Below are 24426 nucleotides of genomic sequence, written 5' to 3'. Positions count from 1 at the left end.
TACGGGCCAAAGTCACACAGCCACTCACAGCCCTGGAAATCTTCTTCCCATCCAACAAATACACAGCAAAAATACAGGTATAAGGAATCTTTAATTCCATCTACCCAACAATTCATATCTAGCAAAAATATCCTGGCAGAGAGGCCGAGCAGATGATGATCGGGATTCCTTTTGTGATGCAGTGAACACAGTCTTAATTTGTAATAAATTATAAGAGCAAATCAAAATTATCCTCAGGACATATACAATCCTTTTGGCGTGCGCAGGTGGAATCGCAAAATTATGCAGAGTGCTAGAAAGGCTGTGGAGGAGTGGGTACAATTCTCCACAGTTTCTGGTTGTGCCCCAAAATTCAGTCCTACTGGCAGAGGCTACATGACATCCATAAAATCACCAGCATCCCAGTGAACCAGATCTAGCACAGTGCCTCCTTGACTTCTTCATTGTGAACTTGCTGTATCCTAATACAGGTAAGCTCACTGTCTCCTTGCCCTCCTCATAGTGATCCTGCTATATCTTAACATGGGTATTTCTCCGAATCCAACTGTTAAAGTGTCCCACTGGGGTGGTGCCAGGTCAATGTAAATTGGGGCACTATGGAAGATAGCCCAGTCTGAGAAAATTATATACACCCCAAGACTGAACTAGGGGAAATTCTTCAAAATTGGGTCCCCATTCCTATCCCATTGTCAGCAATTCGCTGTACGTCAACAACAGTTCCCCCATAAGTTGCATTCCAAACACCTGGAGTGTGCTCCACCCCACCCATATAAGGTAACTGCTAAAGATCTAGTGTCACAACTAAATCCCTAGACACTGACAAAGCAGGCAAATGCGATGCACACTAGCTGGAATCAGTCCCCAGGGTCATTCAGCAATGCCAGCTGCTCAGTAAATCTCATTCACTGCCACAATGTACTATGTACACTCTGCTATGTACACTGTGTGCTATGAATATGAGTTGTAACCAAAGAACAATTGCAGTAAAATTGTTTGCATATTTGGTTGTTTTTAGACATTTTACCAAATCTTATTTTTCCTTTTGAAAGGCGGTTGGCTCCACTTCAGCAGCCACACATCTTATGTCAAAAGACATAATATCATGAAAGCGTCATGGGATTTGTATCTATAGACACAAAAATGAGATGTCACAACAAATAGATCATTGCTCCTGCTGTTCAGTGTGAGACAAGCTATTATTCATTTTACTAGTGAATAAATGACTAAGTTGTTTTAATCTACAGAAGGTGCAATCAAATTATAAAACTGTGATAGGTGCAATACCAAAGTTCTCAAATGTTGCCATAATTTGCAATATTTGTTAGTTTTTTAAAAATGCTTTTCATTTATCTGCTTTCCAACTGAATCAGTAGAATGTTGGGTTCAGATAGACCACTAGATCAAGAATTGGCAATCAACCAATGGCTATTGTTACTGTAAGACTTCAACACATTACCAGAAACTGAATTTTCTTATATCACAAAAACTTGCAACCTGCACTCACTGATGCTACATAGTTACTACTTTTATCATGTACATTGGTTTCTGACCACTATTTTACACTTACTTGTGGATTATACCATTGTATTGCTTGTGTGCCTTGTATTGCCCTTTTCTCAAATTGCATTGAAGCTGTGGCCATTTATAAAGACAAAATATGTTACTTAGTCACTAATTTGATTATATGCATTGGCTCTTCATCAAAGGAGTAAATTTCTTTATTATTTTAATGGTAAAATCAAATAATAATAATATACTTATACATGTACTGTAGTGAGAAATTTAGGATAAACTGTTTGATTTCCTTCAATCATTGGTCCACAACGCGCGTTAATACTTGTGGCAATTCTCCAATCATTGTCTCAGTACATTTGGTAATATGTTAATCTTGAAATTGTGTCCATATTAACAAAAAATGTTTCATCATGACTAATCTTATCAATGTTTGAATTATTTATTTTCAATCAATTGAAGAAAAAATGAAGGCTGCACAATACAACAGTAGCAACAAATGATATTAACAAATTAATTCAATTTCCATTTCACACAATTTGGATCTAACACAGTTTGGAATGTTGGTAAGTCACTAGAATTTACAATACAACTTTTACAAATAAAATCAAACTTGTATATACAGTGAACCCACATAAAGGTGAGTTTTATAGGAGTGCTGTCTACTTATCTCTGCAAAAATCACACATGGTTACTTTGAACTGTTTTATTGTTATAATAATCTTGTTCAGGAAAGTTCCACTTTTCAGTAGACAGATATCTCATAGTGACATAGAGCAGTGTATGTCTTCTCCCTAACATTAGGGCTCCGATTTTAACTCTGGGCGGGTTTTGGCCAGGTGAGTAGCAAGGTGAGTCGGAAACCCACCTGCTGCTCCAGAAATTAGGCCTAGGCTATTTTAACCCCTGGGCCTCATTTAACGTGGATGGGAAAGGGTAGGTTGTTGATGGGATGCAGCAGAAAATCGCATGTCGACAAAAGGTACTTGCCAGGATCGACTTCTAGGTCCATCTCACAAGGGTCTCAAATTCGGAAAGTAGGGGGAGTCCAGGTCAGGGAGGGCCTAAAGCTTTCATTTCCTGTGAGGCCTGGAGGAGCACTCCTGCTGTTCTTGGCTCCACAAAGGGAAGAAGAAAACTTAACTTTTTCAACCTCTTCTTCTTCCCTGCAGGTCCTGACTGACTTTCACCTGGTAGATAAGCCACGGTAGCTTCCCCACTCCGGTCTCAATTAAAATTGCAGTCGGGAACGGATGATATCATCAGGATCCGAAATGCATATGTAAAGAAGGGCACCACTGGCTTTGGGCTGGTGTCCTTGTCACCTGCTCAATAGAGCAGGTTAAAATTTGGAACGGTGACATCCTGGCAACTTTCTGGGGGCTAAGTAACCTGGGTGATTTTAACTGTCCATCCACCCAGTTTCTGTTGGGCAGATAGGGTTAAAATCACCCCATAGGAATGCCACCAAGTAGTTACTCACTCAGTTTGTCTGCTGATTTAAAATGGATGAAGGAAGGACTCAAAGGGAAGATCTGTTATTATGATTATGGAAAGAAAAATCTTTGTATACACTATTCTTTGTACTTACCACAATACTAAAGCTCCACTTTAGCAGGAATTATGTGACTATATATCTCCTGATGGTATCAGGTGGACCTATAGCATAATATATGTCTGTACAATAAAATAATTGTAATGGAGGAATCTTATGCCTGTGCATGTTACTTAGGGTAAGAACAGTCTGTCAACTTTAAAGATTTAATTCTCATAGAAGTATTATCTCTTTCTTTGTTCCAACTTGGAATATGAAAGCATTTTCCACCATCCAGTTGCCTTCAGTTTTCTGCTGATAATGGTCACCTAGTTGAATGGTTCTGCTAGTTTTGAGAGTTCTCTGAGTTTTCACGTTTACATTCTGCCTAGTTATGCCCCTATTCCTGCTGCCTGTATTGGCCTTGATTACACTGCCAAGCTGTTAGGCCACAAACTCAATGCCAAAAGTTTTCAATCATCTCCTACAAATCCAGAAATTCTTTACCTAAGTGCCCAAGTGAGAGACTGAGCGCTGACTGGGAGCAGTGCAGCTGGATTATGACAAATTATTATTTTTTAATGTTGAACGGGACTATAAAATCAGAATTAACTTGAGGACATCTGCCCTGATTACCACTGAGCACACTTACTGAGCAATTATGATGTGCACCCACTGTTGGGCACTAACACTCCAATTTAATTGCAGTTTTAATAATTTTGAAACCATGCAGCTAATCATAACCAAATTTTATACATGTCCTGCCAATGTGCAATATAAGTTTATTTTCAAAATTGTGCATTATTGGATCAGATTCATTATTGCTACCACCAGCACATCAATTTTCTTGTACATTTTATATATAACTTACCAGAATCACAATCTTTATTTGTAATCAGACACAGCTACAATGTGCCCCCCACAGTTGAATAGTTTGCTGACATTCAAGGCTGAAAACTTGAATAATGACACTTGGGTGAGTTACTTGATGACTACTTGTGGAACTGTATCCCTACAAGGAGTCAATGCAGCAACAGAGAGACGGGAACAAAAGCGCTAGGAGAAAATAGAAAAAAGCATATCCACACCTTTTAGAAAACCAATGAATACAATAAAATTATACTGGTGAAATTATTAATTTTCCTGGAAGATTAACTTGTCTATCCCTAATTGTTCTGAGAAGGTGGTGGTGGGCCTTCTCCTGGAACTGCTTCAATGCTTGTGGAGATGGCGCTCCCATGTTGGTGTTAGATAGGTAATGTTGTTGCCCCAATGTATTTTAAACCTCAAAAGGATTCTTGGCATTCTTCTTTGAACATTTACTCATCATGTACTGGTGGGGATTGCATGGAATTTTAATTTTGATTTCCCTTTTGAATTATTCTGTTATTGTAGTAATTTGGGTGAATTTTAGTTGCATTGCCCTCGGGGAGCACTTGATAGCTTGTGGGACTAGGCTTGTCTGGTCTGCACTTAAATAGGCCTACCTGAAAATAGGACTCGTCCATCATGTGCACACGTGATTTTGCACTTAGCTTACATTTAAGCACATTAAATTTCATCTCCAATCTCCTTAAAGTTGGTTACTTGACTACATAGCTTGGTGTGATCAGCAAATCTAATAATCTTACTAGACATACCCTACCTTCTTTTGTCTATAAGTACCGTTCTCCATATCATTTATGAGCACCCACTGAAGGGGTAAAAAAACATTGGGCCGGAATTTGCTGGAGCATGGTATCTTGTGGCATGCCCAGTTAGTTAGACTTTTTTCTGCACCCTTCAGCCCAAAAATCTTCTTGCCCTGTTAGTTTTTGGAAGTGCGAGCTGATAACAAGAGCAAAAGGGCATCTGGGACCTTGGTGAACGATGGAACCAACAGTGTATCTCCTTAACCAATGAGATTTAAGGATTGAGACATAAACAGAGGAAGGACTGAGAAGGAGGGTGAATTCAATGTCAAATCTGGTACAGAAAGAGAAATAAAAAGAGGGAACGAAAGATAGGATTGAGAGAGAGAAAAAAGGGATAGAAAGGAAAAGAAAGAATTTTTAAAAGAATTTTAAAAAAAATTTCCAACAACAATTCACAACCTGAAGGAATGAGACTCCACACTAATAATTGTTCACTTTCTAGGCAGGAGAGGTTGATTAGCAATAATTAACAACTATCACATCATTAAAAGAGTACTTACTATTAATTACTAGACTTAACTTTCTGTGGTGAGTTTAATGGGCAATTAATGTGCAAATGCAGCAACTTCATGAAACTCACAGGGAGGTTAAGGGTGAGATGCTGTTTTTGCAAAGCTAACGGCGGAGCGGTGCAAAGCGTCCACCAACGCATGGCGGTTTGTAATTTATGGAGTATCTCTACCTTGCCACAAGTTGCTGGGCAGTTTGCATATTAATAATGTCATGCATCAGTCAGACCCCATTATTTTTTCAGCAAATTCCGGCCCAATGTGAATTTCTATACTGAAATCTTTTCTGAACATTATTCTTTTAAAAATTCTATTTTGAAACATCTGATCAAACACTACGATTTCTTTTCTCACATTTTTAAAAAAATTCTGTATTTCCCTCTAATTCTTGCTACTTCAGCAGTCACTATTTCCTGGCTAAAAAGCTGGGGGGTGGGCAGGTGACTAGCTTCCAGGTTTATGCCAATGCCTTTCTGTAACTATCCTCCAGGAGATGCCCAGGAGCAATCTAAAGGGGCTTGTCTTTCGATTGTCCCCGTTTGTGGGAGGCACCAGTTTCAATTTGATTGCATTGTAAAATGAGGCTCAAGACCAATCAAGTAAAATCAGTTCTAGTGACTTGTTAATCATAATGTTTGTCCATTGCTACTTAAGATCAAATTCCATTTACTTTATTTTATTGTGCTAATGAGAACATTTGTAATCAGGGTCTTTGTGTTGTGTTATCTTTAATAATTTCAATAAGTTACCCCTAGATTACTGGAGGTTTAAAATTTTTAATGGTAGTTAGCAGAACAGCAAGGGTAAGTACAGGATTTAATTTCTCCATTTCTCTGCATTTCACCTAGAAACAGAGCCCCCCCCCAACCCCCCACCTCATTCCCCAGCACTCTGAACACTTCCCTGCCCTGCATCACAATCTTCTCCACCAATCACAAGGAGACACTGTACTACTTCTTCTTCACATTGCAAACGCACACTTACCTGTTGTTTGCTGCCTTCACTGCTGGCTCTACCAGCATTCTGTTCTCACATGGTAGCAATTGCAAAACAATGAACTCCTCTGATTACTCTTTTTTGACTTCACTGTCCAGTCACTGTCTTTCCATTGAACACCTCCCCATCCTGCTCACAACTTACTTCTTCTCCCTCTCAGCATATGAACTACATGAACACATGTGCACATTTCTTTTCAATAGCCGTTCACTAACTCTCCCCCTTTCTTTTTGCAAGACAAAATAGCTTACAACACAAGGGAGAGGAGCAAGATTGGCGGGGGGAGGGTAGGGCAATTATCCAGGCCCTTAGCAAAATGGAGATCATTGGCTCATCAAGAGTATAAAGTTTCAGATATGGCGAGTCTGGGGGCAACAGTGAGCGTGTTATCTGCCTATTGTACCCATTAATTTACCTCAAACAATCGCACATTCAACTAGCTTGCCAACATCATGCTGCACAGTGAAGTCTAGTATGTGCTACAGTCTAGCCTTTCAGTACCATGCTAACTCTTGTCCCTTTCTCCTTTCTCTAGGTTCTTTTCAGTACTTGGACCCTGTTGAAGAGGATTCGAAGAAGGACGATCCTCTGGAATTTGCACCATCATGCATTCCATCCCTCCCAAGTAGCAGGGCAAAGATTGACACCCTGGGTGGGTTAAAGAGTGACTTAGAGGGGTCCGTACCCAGCATGGTGAAGCACCCAGCACAAGTAAGCAGGGACAGAGACTAGTGGAAAGGACAGCCCAGGTGACGGTTCACTGGAGAGCAAGCTTGCCTCCAAGCTTTGATGAAGAAAACAGATGTGCTGCTTCAGTGGCCCAACCATTAAAAGAAAACTCCTTTCAGCACACAAGCAATTATACAATGTATTGGAAAGCCTGCCAAGGAGTTGCGGTACCATGTCTGAAAGTTTGGAGGAGTCTGCTTCTAGCTTGTGTGGTGTCCTGTCGCAGGGCATCAGCACTTTGTAGTCTACCATGGAGAGTATTGTCACCTCCTTGGACGCTGCAGCCGGCCCCTAACACCAGGAGTCTGTGTCACCAGCCTTTGTAGTTTTGCCGAAATCTCAAACTGCTTCCATTCAGACTCTGGGCTCCAACATCTGCACCACCTTGGATAGGCTGGTGGACCACATGTCTAGTGGCTTTAAAGGCATCACTGATCTCAAGACTGCTCTCCCGCATATCAGTGGGAGTGATGAGCTTCCCACTTTGGATGGTGAGATTGTTCAACTTGAAGCACACTACCACATTACATGAGACTCTGTGGGCTGTACTGAAGCAAGCCCCCAGACCTATCCAGGTACCTAAACCATTGCTATGTGCTCAATGATCATCCTGGTAGTCTCATGGCTATGGTTGTACCTCATCTGGACAGGCGTGCTGGGGTTATGGAGGGGTGTCATCAGCCATATGTGGGTAGCCCTTGTTCCCTAGCAGCCATCCTCTGACATTCCTCGATGGATGGAATAGTGAGGAAATGATTGACTGATGCAGCATGAAGACATCGTGACAGCTGCCTGGAAACCTGCTACAGACCTGCATTATTCTGTGGCAGTGATCACTGACCAGCTGCACATGTATTGAATGAAATCCTTTCATGTTAATGAATGCTCCTGGCTGGTTTTCTGGTGCCTTGATGGCTACATGTGTTTAGTCTGTGACCCCCTGTATACAAGGGAAGTCAGCTACTGCAGCAAATTCCAGAGCCCTTTCATTCTGACTGCTAAGCTCCGATTTTACATAACGGTCCTAATGAGATCATAGGACCCCAATTTGCATGTATTCATGAGGCACCTGCCTGTTTCTGGTGGGCATCTCGGCTGCCTAAAAGAAGTGAACAGTTAAAATGGTAGCAGGCGCAAAACTAGCTGGACCAGGGTGGTAAGTTCTCCCATTCAATTTTAATTGCACTCCCGCCCTGTTTCTGATGGGCGGAGAGAGTTAAAATTCCCTCTATATTTTTAGTTTGAGCTGTCTGTTTATGGTTCTTCTGAGTTGTAATCTCCGTAAATTACAATGCTGTAATCATACTGAGTAAGTAAATCTGTTCAAACACTGTGCCAGATTCACAGAAATGTAATTTATGCATACAAAGTGGTAGCAAAATTGCAAGTGTGTGAGAGTTGTTAGTGTGGGTACAAAAGTAAAAGTATCCTACTCTGTGTGGAGTGTTGGTGTGTCTGGAGCTGAAAGTTAAAAGGACCTAATTGCCATGAAAGTGTCAGGCAATATTGTTTGAGGGTCTTGCTTGTGGAAAATGGCTGCCACATTTGCCCACATAATAATAGTCACTGCAGTTCAAAGTACTTCATTATATATAAAGTGCTTTAGGTTGTTTATGAGAGACATTTAAATAGCACCTTTAATGTAGCAAATTGTCCCAAAGTGCTTTACGGTTGGGGGTCAGACCTGGGCAGGACTAGGAGGGAAAGCAGAGTCAAAGAGTAGGTTTAAGGAGGTTTCTAAGATGGTAACACATGTGGCAAGAAAGAAGGGTTTAAGGAGAGAGTTCCAGAGAGTGGGAGTAAGATGGCTAAAGGCTCTGCCACTGATGGTAGAGGAGGAAGGAGGGGAAAGCAATGTATAGTAGTAATCAAACTAACAAATGTTTAATAAACTGTACAGCATTATTAGAAGGTACATTATTAGGCACCTAACTTTGGGTTTCTCAAGCTATTTTTCAAAATGCTCTGATATAAAAGGTACTCAAAAGGGTGATAACTGTGAACAAACAATCTTCAGCCTTACCATTAGAACTGAACCTCTCGTGACAAGATGAGTCATAGAATCAGCATTACTCCCGCTCTTCTGCCTATATAGCATTTTGAGTCTCTAAGGATTTTAAAAATATGCTCTGCAGCTGTCCTAGCTCAAACTACGCACCAGAATATTTTTAAAAATTTATGTAACAATGTAGTCCCATACTTAAAAAAGTGATATATGGAGATGCGAGACCAAAGAATTTGTGCATCACTGGGCTCCCTTAATGCCTTTTTGTGTTAGTCCAGTGAGTAGCTGAGCCAGTGCAGATCAAGTAATGCCAAGTGTGATCCCCTGTCTATGCTGAGTTAGCTGACCTCAGCCAGGAAGATTATAGAGATGCTACAATGGGCTGAGTATTGCTGGTAAGGGTGGAGAAAATTGGCCAGGGTTCTCACTGCTGATTGGTATCATGTAACTCCTGCTAGACGTGTATGTGCATTGTTGTTGAAAGAGGGCAGGATTGGTCTCAGTTGTGATGCTTTGCTGTCACTCACTGTGGAGGCTCACACAAGTAATATCTATTTGGCAAGTTACTGGAGGATGTTCACTGTCCATTGAACTGTCCCCAGTTAGGAGTCAACACCTTCATCAGAGATAAGGAGGGGAGAAAATTGGCCAGGAAAAAAATCTTCCATATAATAAAATGTTCTGTGTCTATAGTGAACATTGTAGTCTAGATTTTCTGAATGGGCACAAGTTCGACTGGAAATGGGCAGTGCAAGAAAAGCATAGTATATGCTGATCCCAAAGGTATTCAGGGGTCATTGCCATTTGCATAATGAAGCTGAGCATTCAACTTGAAGAACACCCATCGCTGGGAGCTTGTCCAATGTCTGACAGCAAACTAGGTGCTGTTGGTCAGTTTAAAGGCTTGCAACAGCTTAAAGGGCCCGTGCTTGTAGGGTTTGTGACATTTGAAGGCAGCAATCTTGTTTGGTGGTACATGATGTCTGGAAAGAGCAGTACAGCATAGAGAGCATTCCATTTTTCAGACCAGGCCATAGAAATTATGAGAGAGAAAGTGAGGCACAGGAGGAGGCTCTTTTTGGGATCAAAAACTACAGGACCCCCAGGAAAGCTACCCAATAAGTATGCCAGGAGTTGGCAACCATCACCAACATATCACGTGCATGGAGACAATGTTGGAAGAAGTTTAGTGATCTTACCATGTTTGTCAAGGTAAGGAAACAAACTTTCATTCTATTAATTCAGGGTTCAAAGCATTTACAGCACTTACAACTACCTCCTCCTCATACTGTCTTCAATAATTTTCAATGCTTGTCATGAATGCTCATTGAATACAGGATGCTTAGCACCCCAATTCTTCCCCTGGCCCTATAGACAGCATGTTCCTTCACTTCCTCTGCCCATGTTCACTAGTGCTGTGTGTGTCATCCAGAGTGCTGCCTTCTGGCTTGCTGTCCAAATCTTCCAGGATCAATATTTCTGAGTATTTGCCTGTGTGTACATGGGGATCTGGACCTCATGTCCTTGCATCCATTCTGGCCAAAGTAATCATCGTATCTAATGCAGCCACATGTTGCATGTACATATCATCCCATCATTGTGAATTGAATGCTGAATTTTAAGTATCACTGTATGTCATCAAGGTAATTGCAACCTTTCACTTCTTCCATCCTACTTGCAGAATAAGAGAGGACCTAACAAACAAGAGAGAACATGCACAGGTGGAGGACTGCCTAATCTTTGTGTATTAACACCGTATGAGAAGGAAGCCTTTCAAATCCTGGGAAGAGAAACCATAGACAGTGCTGGAGATGGAGAATTAGGACGACTGTCGCTAGCTCAAGACTCATAATTATCTTCTGTTGATCTACCTTTCCGTATTCTTCTTTAAATCACTAGTGGTAACAAAGCATACATTGCAGCCCTTTATCATGACACTCCTTCTACTAAACGCTATATGTAAAGACTGCCTTGGAGGATGCCACTGTAATCTGTTTTTCTGTTTTTTAGGAATTCCCTCCCTAAACCTCTCCACCTCTCTATCCTCCTTTAAGACGCTCCTTAAAACCTACCTCTTTGACCAAGCTTTTGGTCACCTGTCCTAACACCTTCTATGTGGCTCGGTGTCAAATTATGTTTGATAACGCTCCTATGAAGCACCTTGGGACGTTTTACTACATTAAAGGCGCCATATAATGTGAGGCGTTGTTGTTGTTGTTGTTGTCGTCGTCGTCGTCGTCGTCGTCGTCCTCCTCCTCCTCTTCACTTTCTCCAGCTGTATCACAGGAAGCAGTGGCAAGCTCCACTACACACAGGCACTTCAAAGGACACACCGCCATTCACACTAATGTCACAAGCACCAACTTAGGTATATCTACCCTGGGGGCTATAGATGGTCAGCTAAAAGGGAATGCATTGAGTGACACACACAGCACAAGTGAGTAGGAGTAGCACATAGGAGCAGAGGAGGAGGAGGAACTTGTTTTCTATAGGGCCTGCTTGCATCCCACTTTGGCAGATGAGTCTGGTGATCTGGTCCTCATGGGACCTGCAGGATGCTTTCTAAGCATCAAGCATAGATTCAGTCAATGGGAACCATGCCAAGCAGTAAACTGCAGTTGGTGGCTCAGGTGGTAGAGTCCACTAACTACAATACACAGCCTTTCATAATCATTTGCAACATGGGAGTCTATGATGCGGTGTGGCAACTTCAGGATATTAGAGCTGCCTATGCCAGAGGTCCCAAGGGCATTCTGTGCTTCTCCCATGGATGCTTGGATGGTTGCTATGGAGGCCGGGGGTACCAGAGTGGAACAGGCCATCTGTTCTCACTTTGACAGGCTTGGAGATTGCTTAGAGGGAACAATGAGGTATGACTGCACTGATCTAATTAGTGCCATTAAGACTCCTATCAGGCCATTCAGTGGACATGATGAGACAGGAGCTATCAGTGTTGGCATGGCTGGAATGGGCATGAATGATGGTGCTGTCAGGATTCGAACACACCTGGATCTTTCTGCCACTTCCCTCCGATACTTGCATATGTGGCAGAAAGCACGTGGGGCCAGGCTACTGTTGGTGGCCCATGGGGTAAGAAAATGAAATTGCTTGTTCAAGCAAACAAGGCATCAGCACTTGCTTTATACATCTATGGACAACTGATTTGCTCATTTGCTGATGATCCCAGTGGTAATCCTGGAATGAAGCCAAGGCATAAAAGTTAAGGACAGTTGTGACATTGTCAGCTACTTGCACTGTTGTGCCTGTGGGGGCATTTGGCTGCAGATCGGTGTGGAGCACGCAGCACAACACTGCCACATCCTCCAATGTAAATCAAAGCTCTGCAGGCACTACTTCTCCGACAAAAGGAGATACGTGTACCTTTGCCTGTATATTCTGGTTGGGGCTACAGAGTACCTCTGATGTAGCCTAATATGTCTGGTATCCGTCCATTTATCCTCCTCTTCTTCCTGCTAGAAAGCACAGGCATGTGGGATTCCCACCGGAAACCTACTGTGGCACAATTGCAGCTGTTAGGAAAAAAGTCTGCACTACAATTGGCACAAAGGTTCCTGAACACCTAAGTGACATCAGCAAGAACATTTAAAAAAACAAAAAAAAAATGGCTTGAAGATTTGAAAAAAACATTCTTCTTACAGGACTCTTTAAAATGAACCTCTGTATAAAGTTCAATCCCTAGCAACTCTGAAATAATGTTAGGCACTCAAACACTAGGAAAGTACATCATTGAGACAATTAAAATATTTGAATTATTACACTTATTTTGTTTATATATTTTTATGCATTTTTTTGTTCTATCTTTCAACCTCTTTTATATATATGAATATTTGCCCTTTGTTTTGTAATACATCGCCTTGATTCTGTTATTTCTTTGTGTTATTCTCTTTAATTGGTGTTGGTTTTTTCCTTTTTCTTTCCTCCATATTTCCTTTTTTTTCTCACCTTTTTTTTGAGACAGTAGGGAATGTATAGAGGCAGGTTATAGTTTATGGGGACTCCAAAGAGGGTGAGGTGGAAGGGTAATCCCATAAAATCACAAGATTGGTGCAGCAGAAGGACTTAGGGTACATATCATCTTATCCTTTCAGCGTACCAACCCTACCATCTTACTGTTGTGGTATCTAGCTGCTTCCTAAATGCATCCAATGTCCTAGTCTCAACAGCCCTTCATAGCTTCTGTTCCAGCCACTGACCCAACAAATCAAAGATTGTCACTCTACAGTATAACTGAAAATAATGTGTTGCAGGCACAAAGAAGATTAAAATGATTAACTCTCAATGCTGAGTGCTTCATCAACATTCATTGATTTGATATGTTTCAAGTTACATTGAAACTAAGCAATGGCCTTACTAGTGAACCCTGGGTGTTTGATGTTGTGATGTTATTCCAGCTTTGACAACTTAGAACTTTCATACATCAGAACATTGAAACTAACAACAGACTGTGGCTTCTGTTGCTATTTATTTATGATGTAAAGGAAAAGCGAACATATTCTGAATTGTACCTCTCCAATATGTTTGCTTTTTTTTAAGGGTACTGCAGGGATACTTCTTCCTCAGTAGTAACTGGTCGTTTTAGCACAAACTTACCCATGATTTCTTTGAATGAATGCAACTGTGTAGACAAATATTTAACGTAATGTTATGTTGTAGCCTGTGCGGATATAGCAGTATTACATTTATTAACACCATAGGAAAATGGGTTCATTGAATGATCGTGTGACATTTCTGTGAAAGGAAAGCACACAACTGACATTCTAATTAGGTCTTTGTCATATTGCCAGCAATGAATATCCCCGCTTTTTGAGAAAGTAGTCAGTATCATGAACTTTGTTTTTGTGACTAGCAATATCTTTTGTACATCGGGCAAGATGCAATAATGGTTCCTCACAGAAGTAGCTTTCTCATGACCTATGGGCCATGGCCAATAGGTTGAAGAGCACTATTTTATATCAGCCCTGATTACCTATTCCAAGCAGGCGCACATCCCACTCTGCATTAACTACTTGCAAACTAGTCTTACTGCATTACATGAGTAGTGAAGAGAGCACAAGCCACACATATACTTCCAGCAGGGGTCCCTGAATGGTCACCAACAGCAGGAACCCTCATAGATTAGGTGCTGGAGTCAAAGGTAATATTCCTACTGGCTCCCCTGCTGAGATCAGCTAAAAGAATACAAACTCTGGATCAACTACTTACTGGATAAACTCACGCAGCCATTTTACCGACTGATGAAAAGCTGCTGCCTTATGTTTTAAATATTAGGATTATTTCTTAGTAATGATATAATGTATAGTGTTTACATATTAACACTTCAAGTTTATACTTTAAATATCAAGGTTGGCTTTTATGTATATAGACTAGTAAATTGCTTGTGGCATTCCCCATGATTTTTTTTAATATACAAAATGGCAATGGAGTTGGGAGAGAGACTTCAAAAACTCACACCACAGCACCACTTACTGGTCAGGTCCTGCAACTACATTGTTAGACATGATGTGGAGATGCCGGTGATGGACTGAGGTTGACAAATGTAAACAATCTTACAACACCAGGTTATAGTCCAACAATTTTATTTGAAAATCACAAGCTTTCGGAGGCTTCCTCCTTCGTCAGGTGAATGTCAGGAAATCCTTGAACGTTTTGCATTTATATTCAGAGAACAATATCTGGTGATTACAGATAATCTTTCCAACTGCCCGTTGTCAAGGCAATCAAAGTGTTCAGACAGAGAGGTGTTACCTACAGGACCACCGAATATACAAACGGCCAGAACACAAAACAGAGAGAGAGAGGAACATCCAAAAGGAAGAGAAAGACAGAAAATGACCCGTTGAATTAAAGACAGATAACTTTTATTCGCTGGTGGGGTTACGTGTAGCGTGACATGAACCCAAGATCCTCATGGGACGGCCTCAACTGGGATCTTGGGTTCATGTCACGCTACACATAACCCCACCAGCGAATAAAAGTTATCTGTCTTTAATTCAACGGGTCATTTTCTGTCTTTCTCTTCCTTTTGGATGTTTCTCCCTCTCTCTCTCTGTTTTGTGTTCTGGCCATTTGTATATTCGGTGGTCCTGTAGGTAACACCTCTCTGTCTGAACACTTTAATTGCCTTGACAACGGGCAGTTGGAAAGATTATCTGTAATCACCAGGTATTGTTCTCTGAATATAAATGCAAAACGTTCAAGGATTTCCTGACATTCACCTGACGAAGGAGGAAGCCTCCGAAAGCTTGTGATTTTCAAATAAAATTGTTGGATTATAACCTGGTGTTGTAAGATTGTTTACATTGTTAGAGGCAGCTATTTACTGTCCATACATAATTTACATTCTAAATGTTTGTATAGACAGTTTCAAGTTAAATGTTGACATAAAATTATGACCAAAAATCAGACAATAGGAAACTGGACAGGAAGGGTATACGTACACAAATTTATGATATATACTAGTTGATCTTCCATGGCATTGCACGCAGGAGTCAAGACCAGGTGAAGAAGGGTTAGAAGGTGAGGGTTAATTAGACCAGTGTGCTCAGACGTAATTCATTCCCCATCTTAAAGTCATAAATTCTGTCTTTCTTTTTATAGTTCCATTATAAATTCCTGTATCTACATTCGTAATGGAAATGAACTATGTAAACTTGTCATGCTGTGATTACACCTTCCCTTCACTGGTGTTGCTGCAGCACCTCCACTGGCAGGAAGTTTCCATTGGAAATGTGGACATAGGAATTTATAAAGGAAAAAGTACACAGATGATAGATGTTTAACATATGGCGTTGCACAACGTAAGCTTGAGAATATGACCTCTCTCTTACCTGTCTTCATGTTACTGTTTCTCTCTTTCTCTTCTCCTCTCCCCTTAACTCTTTTTGCTTGTCTCTGTATTTTTCTTCTTTTCTTTCTGCAATGTGACTTGGTGTTATGTGGCAGGGAAAAGAGCCACCAATGGCTATAGGCTGCATTTGGGATGAAGGTTACACGGAAAATGTGGCTTTCAGCGGCTCTTTTCCTATCCTATCCTCCAGTCACTCATGCTTCCTTGCTCCCATCATGTGCGTCAACCCTTCACCTTCCCATTACTCATTCTCCTTCCTACTACCTCCTCGATATCTCTTTCCATCTGAACTACTTGCTCAATCCCTTTATCTTTCCTTTCCCCTTGTTCCACTGTTACTCACCTCACCTTTAGCCTTCTATCCACTCCCCCACCCACATTCACTCCTCCTACAGCCGGTGGTGAGAGGCCAGAGGCTCTCACCCTCAATCAGTTTCTCTCCTCCCCTCCCTCTCCTACTCTACCATCCTATCTGATTCTTTCAGAGGCTTTATGTGCTATCAAAATTCAACCAGAAATTCCAATTTCTAACACCCATGAAACAGAGGCAGAGCGGGAGAGAGAGACAGACAGAAAAAGACACAAATAGAGATAAAGGCAGACGGGTGGTTTCTTTCCTCATTCTAATTTTATTTCTTTTTTAAAAAAATCAGAATATCTGGATCACATGTGTAAGCCATGAGCATTGACTCTTTCTAATTGTCAAAGAAACACAGATGAGGTAATTAGGTGGCTTCAAAATTCAGCTGATTTTTAAAAATTGAACTAACATTACATGAAGACGGTCACACTCTTGTTACCTCAACTCTCTCTTTCCCACCCGTCTAAGACCCCAATCTCTCTCTCTATCTCACTCACTTTCTAAAGTTTATAGAACACAAAACAAAGGCTTGAACAGGTGTGTTATCAGGGCACTGTAATTCTATCTCTCTCTCTCACACACACACAAACACATTTGATTTGATTTGATTTTTTACCTCAATGAAACTTTTGAAATTTGTCTATTAGCTTTTCTTCAAATAATTCTGTAAAACTTCTGAGCAGAAACTGTTCCAAGCTAAAGAAAAAACATTCCTCAGCATAGCTGACTGAATGGTACTGATGCATCCTAGAAAATCGGGTACGATGTACATGGTCAGACTGCACAATCAAAATTCAGCCCACAGCTCTGATCAAAACTACAAACTTCAAGCCCAAGCTTTTGGGAGAGGCTAAGGCCTCAAGTAAAAACTTTATTGAAAACATTAAAATACACAAAAGACAATTTAATGGATGCATTTAATCAAGCTATTCAGAATCATTAAACCCTTATTTTGGACAACAGAAATTTCAGTTACTGAGGAAAAAATGGTTGATGAAAAAATTTCAGAAAGCATTTTGAGAGACTTGTGGGAACCAATAATCAGATTGTGCAACCAGTAACCTTATACACAATCAGACTGATGAATTTAGATAGGCATTTTCTATTGTAAATGTGGACATAAAAATTAATAATGAAGAAGTTGAAGAAAAAGTATGTCAAAAATGTGATGAAACAAAGTCAAGAGGTGCAGACAAAGTGTGTGCAGGCATAAAAATGTTAATATATTAGGATAGATGAGTATTGCTGACTGGTGTTTTAAGTTCAAGGCTACGGGTTGGTGTTTTGTATTACAGGATTGCCAATTGATGGTCTATATTATAAGATTATTGACTAGTGTTTTATATTACAGGGATTATTGGCAGCTTTTTTTATTTGCTCTTAGGATGTCAGCAGCACTGACGAGGCAGTATTTATTGCCCACCCCTAGCTGCCAGAGGGCATTAAAAGTTAACCACATAGTGTGACACTGGAGTCACTGAAGTCACGTATAGGCCAGACTAAGTGGGCAGGCTCACTTCCCTGAAGGACATTGGTGAATCAGTTGGGTTTATATGACAATGCGGCAGCTCTGATGGTCATTTTATTTGGTGGCAGCCCACAAATTTTCATATTTATTGCTGGTCCAGTACCATAACTACTAGGTTGACATAACTTTTTATATTACATAATTAATGGCTGGTGTTTCATATAGCAAAATTGCCAGTTAATTTTTTCTATTACAGGATTATTGGCTAATGTTTGATATTGCAGGATTATTGGTTGGTCTTTTATATTACAAGATTATTGGCTAATGTTTTATATTAGATGATTACTACGCCGTGTTTTATATGACAGGAATTTGGATAATTTTTATATTACAAGATTATTGACTGCTTTGTATTACCGGTTTATTGGCTCTTGTTTTATATGACAATGTTACTGGCTGAATTTTTACATTACAAGATAATTGACCATTGTTTTATAATGCAAAATTATTGATTGGCATTTTATATTGCAAAACCATGGGCTGGTGTTTAGTTTTTCTGGACTATTAACAATTTTGTATGACATATTAATAGGAATCATGAATCAGAATCATGACTGATGCTTTAAATATCAGTATTACTAATTGAGTTTATATTTGGAATAGGTCTTTCAACTATCAAGATTACTGTTATAATTTTTTTTCAGGATTATTGGATGGTATATTTTGGGATTGCTGGTGTTATTTTTAGGATTGCTTTGCATTTTAAGAATTGATGGTGGGTGATTAATTTTTCAGGATTACTTGCTGTTTTTCATCTGACACACCCAAGTGTAGAAAAAAATATTTGACTGGAGGTCTCTGACTGGTATTTCACATTTCAGGATTACTGGATTTTTATTAATATTCGAGATTAATTGATTTTTTACATTATAACTAGTAGCTGGGGTCTCTGTTAGAATTATTGGCTGGTATTTAATTTATCAGGATTACTGGTTGATGTTTTTTTCACTATTGCTAGCAGATTTTCATGTGACACGCCTCTGTGTAAAAGAAAATCCCACCAGAGGGACTGCTGGCTGTTTCATATATTGAAATAGCTGTGTTTTATCAACCAGAAACACCAGATAATATATACACCAGGATTGCTGTATCTAAGTACGTACATTGATAAATGGTGCCTAGTGTCTTATATATCAAATTGCTTGCTGGTGTTTTATGAATTCAAAATCCTAATGTTTAATTTCTCGGAATTAGTAGCAGTTTTTATGTGTCACGCCTATGTGTAGGAGAAAATGGTAGTATCGGGATTGATGGCGAGTATTTCATTTGTAACACTTCAGACACACCATTAGGAATGCAAACTACTCCTCCATGGGCGGAACCATGGCAACAGAGACACCAGCTACTCCCATATTCTGGATCATTTTAAGTCGTGGAAATTGGTTGCTGACATTCAGGGCGGTACCATGGTATAATATTGTTGCACTATTTGTCATTCGATGAAAAAAGAAAGGATTTTATATCATAAATTCCAGAGACCGCACAGTTATCTCGTCTTCTGCTGAAGGCTGCGCTGGATCTGCTCTGTAACTGACTAATACCATGGTTGCTGTAGTGAGTGTGAACCCCATGTTTCTGGTGTGTCACTGGCGTTTCTCCAATAGGACAGCAATAGACCGAAAAAGATAGAATCCATCCAGGCCAGGGGGATGGTAGACCAGGGGGTGGCTAATAAATAAAATACAACTATACTCAGTCTTATGTTCACATTTCTGACCAAATGGCGTTTTACTCGAACTTTAAGCATTCCAGGATGTGAATCAAACCATTAATAAGGAAATAATCCGCAACTCGACTGGTTGATATTGGGACATTTTAGTGCCCATGAAATATTTCTATCAGCGCACATGTGCTTCAAACATAATTTCCCTAGCTTGTTGCTTCGTTTCTTTTATGTACTGTATAGATCCCAATTGGTTACATTGCCTTTAGTACATTAAGGTATGATTTGATAGCAGTAATGATATTAAGCGTTTGAGGTGGATGGAGAGCTTTCGCTGTATGCAGCTCACTCACGACCCACATCCTAACAGTGTTCAAAGCGATTTCTTACCAGCGACTCTGACCACGGCTCTCTCTGCGGGATCCAGCACCGAGTCCTGGCTTTGCCTTTTGGACCTCTGATGTTTGGAGAGGTTCCAGGGTAAAGTATCCCCTGGACACGGGGACAGGCTTCCCGATCTCTCGCTCACACTCTCTTCGTCTGAAGAAGACATCAGGAGGAAGGAAGGGTGCTGTCTTTCTCACACACAAAGATCTGAGAAAACATCAACACTTCACTGTGTAAGATATAAAGAAAAGGAGGGTCTCGGTTTCTTTTAAATTTTAAAGGGAAAAAACCCACCGAAACACCCTGCTTGCAACCTGCTGGTGAAATACAAGGACTTACCGTGAGCTGCCGGCTTGTGTGAACGACTCTAGTTGTTTTCTGTGACCACTATGGGCTGAGCTGTGACTCTGCAATGGCTGTCACTAAATATCCGCCGATTGCAATATATTCTCTAAGAACAGTCAATCCAGCCGTGTATACCCCACACTGCAATATTTCCTTCAGTATCAGCAGTATAATGCACTGCCTCTGGTTACCCAGCACGGTGCCAAGATGAAGAGAGAACTGGCAGATTTTCTGATTTTTCTTTTTGGAATTCCTGATTTTTTTTTCCCTTCCAAACGCGCTCAGCTCTTCCAACTCGCAGTGTGAGAGAGCAAAGGGGAGATTACTGCCAATTGCAATAAAAACATGGATTATCTCCGCACATCATAACCTTAGACTGGTCCACTCTTCCTCCACACAGCCCGGATTGGTCCAGTCTAACGGGTTTACTAATTCATTTTACATCACCTGCTCTTAATTTTTATTTTACAGAATGTTACTGCAATAAAATAACCTCAATCAGTACAGAAAAACATCGGATGTTGGATTCAAAAATAGATATGTATGTATTTTAATTATGTTCTTCCCCAGTGCGTATCATCCGTTAACGGTGATCTCCGATCAGATTAGTTCTGACCTAAAATAAACTTTCATCGATTTCAATCCATTATATTTGTATATTATTTATATATTGCCAAATCGCTGTTCTTTTTTTACTAACTCCCTGTCGATCCCATCTTTCCATTGTAAAGGATTCACTTGTGAACATTATAGAAACGTGAATTTCCGGTCCCCCTCATTAGATTGAGAGTTCCGCCTCACTAAACCACATTAAAATAACACCCTCTCCATTGCACACCCCTCCCTAAAAGCGGGCTTTTTGTCTCATCCCGAAAAAAACAGAGCACGGGGACTTTATAGATTTGACAGTTTATCTTTTTGAAGTGGTGATAACTTCTTATTGAATTCATTGATTTGATTTAATTTAAATTCTGACCCTAGACGCCTCATTTGGATTGGGCGCTCCTGTTCTGTGAAAGCGATCTGTGGTTCTAGGAAGCATCCCTTCAACCTATGGAGCTGAAATCCGCAGAGGGATATTCTCACCGGGAATTCGAGCGTTCATCTCCAAACCATTTGGAATAATTGTTACAATGGGAGGCAATTATACATTCCGGCCAGAGGCTGAGATTAATTGCGGTATCATCGGAGCATCACTACACAGACAGATCCCATAAACCAATCTCCAGTGCTGACTTCTGATGAAAGGTCATTGACCAGAAACATTAACTCTGTTTCTCTCTCCACAGATGCTGCCTGACTCGCTGAGTGTTTCCAGCATTTTCTGTTTTTACTCCAGTGCTGTGTCCCTGTGTCACTAATACAAGGACCAAGAAACCCAATCTATGATAAATTCATAACTATTGTCAAGAAATTTTGTGACTAGATCAAATACGTTTGTAATCAGATTACATTGTAACAATAAGGATATTTTCCTAATAATAATTAGCCTTCTAACAGATTTACAGCAGATTGTGCTGATTCAGGATAGACAACTGCATTATATCCTATAGCCTCTCCCAACGCCTCAATTTTAAAATTCTCGTGTTCAAATCCCTCCATGGCATCACCCCTCCCTATCTCTGCAACCTTCTCCAGCCCCTCTATGAACTCTGCATTCCTCCAACTCTGGCCTTTTGTGCATCCTGCAACCCCTATAACCCCCATTGGCAGCTGTGCCTTCAGCTGTCTAAGCCCTAAACTTTGGAATTCCCTCCCTGCACCTGTGTCCTCTCGACTTCCCTTTCCTCCTTTATGAGCCTCCTTATAACCCACTGTTGACAAACCTTTAGTCCTCTCTCCTAATAGCTCGCTCTTTGGTTAATTGTTGATTTTTGTCTGATTACCTTCCCTGAAGTGCCTTGGGACGTTTTTCAACGTTAATGGCACTATATGAACACACATTATTGTTGATTAATAACGGTATGAATGGAAGGAAATTCAAAATTAGCAGAAACACTGAAACAGCCTTTGAAACGGTGCGTTCAGCTTTCTGCAGAAATTCCTGATCCCTGAAAGACACAGTGACTTTTTTCTCTTCCTCCTGTATGTGCATTTGTGTCTGTGTTTGTATATATATCTATGCGTGTCTTGTCTGTATCTGTATCTATATGCGTGTCTGTCTGTATCCATGTCTATCTGTATCCATGGGCCTGATTTTACCAGGCCTGTGGGTTTCCGGTGGGTTGGGTTTCGGGAGCGTGGTCAACACGCTCGGTGAAATTAGTGGGTTGCCCGCGCGATCGTAGCAGGCAAACCACTAATTGGAGCCACTTACCTGCTCCTCCGGACTCCGCGCTGCTGGTCTGCGCGCCGGGCGGGCTGCGCATGCGCAGTACGATCTGTCAGCTGGAGGCTCTCTAGTTAAAGGGGCAGTCCTCCACTGACAGATACTGCAACCAATAGAACACATTACAGCATGGAGCAGCCCAGGGGGAAGGCTGCTTCCAGTTTAATGATGCCTCACCCCAGGCATCACCAGATGGGGTGAGGAGGAGGGGGAGGACAGAGATCTTCCACCCGGCAGGCGGGAGGAAGCAGCCTGCCTCTGCCACCAAGAAGGCCTGGCTCGAGGTGGCAGAGGAGGTCACCTGCACCACCAACATATCGCCCACCTGCATACAGTGCAGGAGGCGCTCCAATGACCGCAGTAGGTCAGCCACAGTGAGAACACGTAGTCTTTCCCCTACACTCCGTCTGCCACAACACTGCCCCCACCCCACATCTCCTTCGGCACCGCCAACACCACTCTGTCACATCACCCCTCATACCCACTCAAACCCCATCCTCATCTTACCTGCACCTACTCACCTCGCCAGTACTCACCCGCCACTACCACTCAACCCAATCCTCATATAATCCCATGGCTCTATCCCATACGCACCCTCTCGTGCATCTCCCTCACGGCCAGCCTCACTCAACCTGCCACCACCTGTGCTGCAGCCACAGGGCATGCATCACATATGTGCAGTAGGCAGCGTAAGGCAAACGTGTCGTGAGCATGAAGGGGATGCACAAGGGTGTTTGAGGGTTTGTCATGGGTGTTACCTATATTGAATTTCAGAACAACTCACATCACACATTATATTGGCACCACCACTGCCATGTCTCCGCGAATCCTGTCTGTTTTGCGCAATAATGCCCGCTCCTGGGTATCACTATGAGGACCCACCACTGATGCCACCCATTGTGTCACTGCAGAGTAGGTGCAGGTGTATTTGCAGGGCTCCTCCGCGCAGACGACTGAGAGACATCGGCGGTGTACCCGGCAGCACCCTGGAAGGATGTGGAGGAGAAGTTGTGGAGGGCAGTGGTGACTTTGGCAGCGACAAGTAAGCAGATGGTGCTGGGGCCAGCCAGGAGCAGCTCGGCATGAAAGAGGCTGCAGATGTCCACGACTACATGTCGAGTGAATCTGCGCCTCCGTCTGCACTGCTGCTCGGTGAGGTCTGGCGAGCTGCACCCCGGTCTGTGGACCCTGTGGCGAGGGTAGTGCCCTCTGCGACGCGTCTCTCTCTGCGGTAGCCCTCCCTCCTGCTGTACAGGTGGATGTGTCACAGCACTCTGTTGTGGAGCTCCACGTGTCAGAGGTGGACGGCGTGGATGGCGAGGCTGGTGATGCTGTTCGCCCTCCGAGGGGGTCATGACTGCAGCTACGACGGCCGCCATCCGCAATATGTACATCTGAGGGGGTCCGCAAGGTAGGTACATGTCTCCGGACCCCGGGGAGAGTGTGCAGGTTGGTGACTTTGACCGTCAGGAGGGGGGTGGTGGAGGCCACACTTTGTCCCAAGTGACAGAGTGGCCTCCTGCAATGGGTGAGGGTCTCCCCCCCCACCACCTGTCAAATGGACCTTTGCAGCTGCCACAGGCTGACGGCTGCAACACGTCCAGTTCAACTAGGACTGTTTCCCCCAGTGTGTGAAACAGTCCCATGTTTCTCCAAAATCACACACAGTCCCTTAATCAGGTCAGTTAATGACCTGAACAAGCGAAATAAATACTGTCAAGTGGCATCCCGCTGGCTTTAATTGCCTGCGGGATTCCCACCAGCGGGGGCTACGCACGCACCCCCGCACGTCATCGGGGAACCTGGAAGTGGGCGGGATCGTGGCACGATCTGGTCACGTGCCTAGATATCGGGATTTTCGGGGCACCCCCGCTGGAAACGCACAGGAAACCCGACAGTAAAATCGAGCCCCATGTGTCTGTCTATATCTGTGTCACCAAGTTATAGTCCAGCAATTTTATTTTAA

This window comes from Heptranchias perlo, chromosome 26 (assembly GCF_035084215.1).
Source record: "Heptranchias perlo isolate sHepPer1 chromosome 26, sHepPer1.hap1, whole genome shotgun sequence".
In the NCBI taxonomy this organism is placed as follows: domain Eukaryota; kingdom Metazoa; phylum Chordata; class Chondrichthyes; order Hexanchiformes; family Hexanchidae; genus Heptranchias; species Heptranchias perlo.
Note: the sequence above shows the minus strand (reverse complement) of the source record.